Genomic DNA, 3,321 nt, shown 5'->3' with positions numbered 1-3,321 from the left:
TCCAGACCAGAAGCCATATTGGGCAAGACCAGCGGCCGAGACAAGTCCAAGACCAAATACTATAATACTATATAGTCTTGAGTCCGGACTCGAGTCCAACACCGGACTTGAGTAATACAGCCCTGCTTCAAACTAAGTGCTTCCCTGGATGTCTTGACAGCATCTGAAAACCTTTCCTCGGCAGTTTCTGACCATTAAAGTTTGACTTAAAAACCAAAAAGACAATCCAACTTTGCACAGTGTCCGTGGGAGTGTGAAAGAAAGGACAAATTTAACTTATTTAACTTCTCACAAGCTCAGTGCCATGAATGTCTTCGAGGAAAGACCGTCTCAGAGTGTGCCATTCTGAAAACCGGTGTAAAAACGGACAACACATCGTACGCCCGTCCTTCTTTTTGAGGCCTTTAAATCTGCCAAACGTCCATGACAGAAGCACGTGATCACTATATGAGCCGTTAGCCTTTGCAGATCCAGAAGTCGCACAAAATGACAAATGCCACCGCAGCCGTTGTTACTGTGGAAGCCAAAAAGGTCTGCCTGCAGCCGCGGCGGCTAGGGGGTGATTTGATTGGCCGAGCACATGTCGGATTTCCAGGCGCTGCCACGAGCAGTTGAGCAAAAACGAGCGCTCTCATCACAAGAACGCTGGAACTGTGTAGCCCAAGTGTTTCCCTGGGAGCTTTAAAAGGCTATCGCAACACTGGCGTTCCTATTTGTTAGCATGCTAGCACGTTAGCAAGCAACAGTTTTAATTATATTTTGTCAGGATAACCCTGTCATACCCGATCCGTACCAGGAACCTGATCCGTACCAGGAACCTGATCCGTCGCCCGTCTCCTTCCACTCTCTGCGAGTTGCCGTTTTTAACCTCTGTTCGTTTGAGGAAACATCATCAAACATCGAGCTAGCACGCTACATGCTGAAAATATCAAGTTTTGAAGCGAATTTGGATCGTGCAACAAGCCGACCTGCTCGGTTCTTTTGGGAAATTGTTGTAAAGATTTCCAAAGAATATATTCAGGGCCTCTCCTCTCTAACTGGGCCGTTTTGGGACCGATTGGTGGGACAGCTGAAGTACGCACGGAGATGGTAAGAGCCAATGAGGTGTAACCATGAATCAGCTAATTTAAATAGCTCACGTTAATGTTTTGTGTCAACAGTTAACTTCAGTAGACGGCATTTTCTTTTGCGGGGTGTAAATGTTATTACTTGTTGAGATAGAGCTGACAATGCAAAACCAACAAATGACTTAACTATCCTGAGTTAGGTCATTGCCTAATCTCAACCATCTACAGTACATGCATGCGACATGAGTAGAACAAATTGTGTTCGCGGTACGGATCGAGCATCTCAACGCTAGAGCTGACAGGAACGCGCCGGCCCCCCCCATAGCTGCAGACCAGACCTTTCACCTGGAAGCCTCTGCTCGGCATGCAAACTGTCGCAGCACCTCCTGGAGGTCAGACTGAGTACTGACGGAGACATCAACATGCTACGTGACTGAACGCACTGCAGGAGAACCAGAACGCTGGACCAGCAGAACCACGTTGCAGCGCGGCGCTCCTGGCAGTGCGACACCGGGCACAGCAGCACTCACAGAGGTCTCTGGTCCCACACGCTGCATCTGAAAGATGACCACGCTCACATTTAAAAACAAAGACAGATATTCAAAGGCTTTTTGTGGCTGCTGCGTCACAGACCACGCCCCCCAGAATGCACAAAAGGGGCGGGGCTTCAGCTTTAAGCCCAACCCTCCTCCGGTTGGTCTCGACCTCAGCCGTGCTACCGTTACAAGGAAACCGTCGGTGCCCAATCTGTGCCGCCTGCACAATCCCTCCAGCGCGTGATGATAAATCCTGTTCCAAGGATTTACGACACTGCACGATCTGTTCCACGCTCATAGTTGTAGCGTTCTGCCGTTAGCCTCCACCGGAAAGCTAACATAAGGTTAGCTAACGGCTACTTCGGCTAACCGCTAGTTGAGACAGCACGTAATAACTTTAAAAAGACCCTCAAAACCTGACAATAACCGTTAAATATATAACAGCTGTTATGTCAGTTCTACTTTACTTGTGCTCATTTAAAATACAATCAGTCAATACTTATAGTTATTACTGTAAAGTCTTAATTTAGCTGGAGCCTGCTTTCCCCCGTGTTTGGTTTGAGTTATTTTAGACTGAATCAAGCTGTCAGCTAGTGGCTAGCCAAATTAGCGGTTAGCTAGCTAAAGTAATGTTAGCCTCCACCGGGAAGCTAACGTTACTTTAGCGGCCGGCCGTTACAACTACAACCGGAAGCATGGAGAAAAGATCGTGCAGTGCCGTAAATCCTCGTAAAACAGGATTCTTATGTTACGACCCTTACGTTAACTGTCTAGGGGAAGCTAGAGCCAGAGCAGCGTTAGAAAACGTAACAATTATATTATTAACGTTAGCTTCCCGGTGGAGGCTAACGAGAGCAGGATTATCTACGCGTACGTGAACATTTTACGCATTTCGGATCGTGCAGGCAGCGCAGATCGGCCACCAACATAAACACTGAGATTTTAGTTACACTTTCTTCTTTAACTGATGACAATATTTAATCAAAAAAAAACTATCCAGGTGTCAGCGGCACTACATGCTAGCACCTTAGCATGTTAGCTTTGAGCTACTACTACTCATTGGGAGTATGCTACAGTGCTAGCATGCAATATTACACCAGATGATCTGAGAATGCAAACATAAGAAGGACCAGATCTGACTTTTTTTTTCTTTTTTTTGGATAGTTTGATATATTCTCATCAGTTGAAGGACTTCTGACACATAATTAAGTGCTTCCCCTCTCAGACGGGTTAATAACATTAATAGTCAGGTAATATTATGATTAATAATACAGATGCAACACCAGCTGGCTGCCCTGCTCAGTAAATATAACTCAACCCCCCCCGCCCCCCCCGCCCGGGCCAAAAAACATAATCACAGAAACTTTTGTGGTTCGTTGCTCACACATCCACTTACAAACACACAAAAACACGCACTCACAAACAACACACACACATACATAGAAGGTACTGGACCAGTGTGAGTCTGCGGTCTAAAGGCAACATGTCCTCCCTGAGCAGCAGATCTAGAGCCAGCTCACCGCGCTGCTACGCTAACGAGCTAGCACGCAGCTAACTGACACTATTGCATTGTTAGCTCTGCTTCAAATTTGCTATATCGCCCCCAAAAGCTCAAATTTCAATGCTGATTAAACTTAATATTGTTTTCAAACAGCATGTTTAGCAGTTTTAGCTTTTCCTAACTGACAAGCTAGCTCAAGCTAACTAACAGCAATCAC

General features: G+C 46.1%; 1 protein-coding gene across 15 annotated transcripts in view; it reads right to left on the bottom strand.

Annotated features, from left to right (window-relative positions):
- nrcama (neuronal cell adhesion molecule a) overlaps nt 1–3,321 on the bottom strand; it is a 1,100,153-nt gene that overhangs the window by 957,492 nt on the left and 139,340 nt on the right. The gene's annotated exons all lie outside the window — the stretch shown is intronic.

The sequence above is a fragment of the Etheostoma spectabile genome, chromosome 23 (genome assembly GCF_008692095.1).
Source record: "Etheostoma spectabile isolate EspeVRDwgs_2016 chromosome 23, UIUC_Espe_1.0, whole genome shotgun sequence".
Taxonomy (NCBI): Eukaryota; Metazoa; Chordata; class Actinopteri; order Perciformes; family Percidae; genus Etheostoma; species Etheostoma spectabile.
This window is presented reverse-complemented; position numbering and strand designations above follow the sequence as displayed.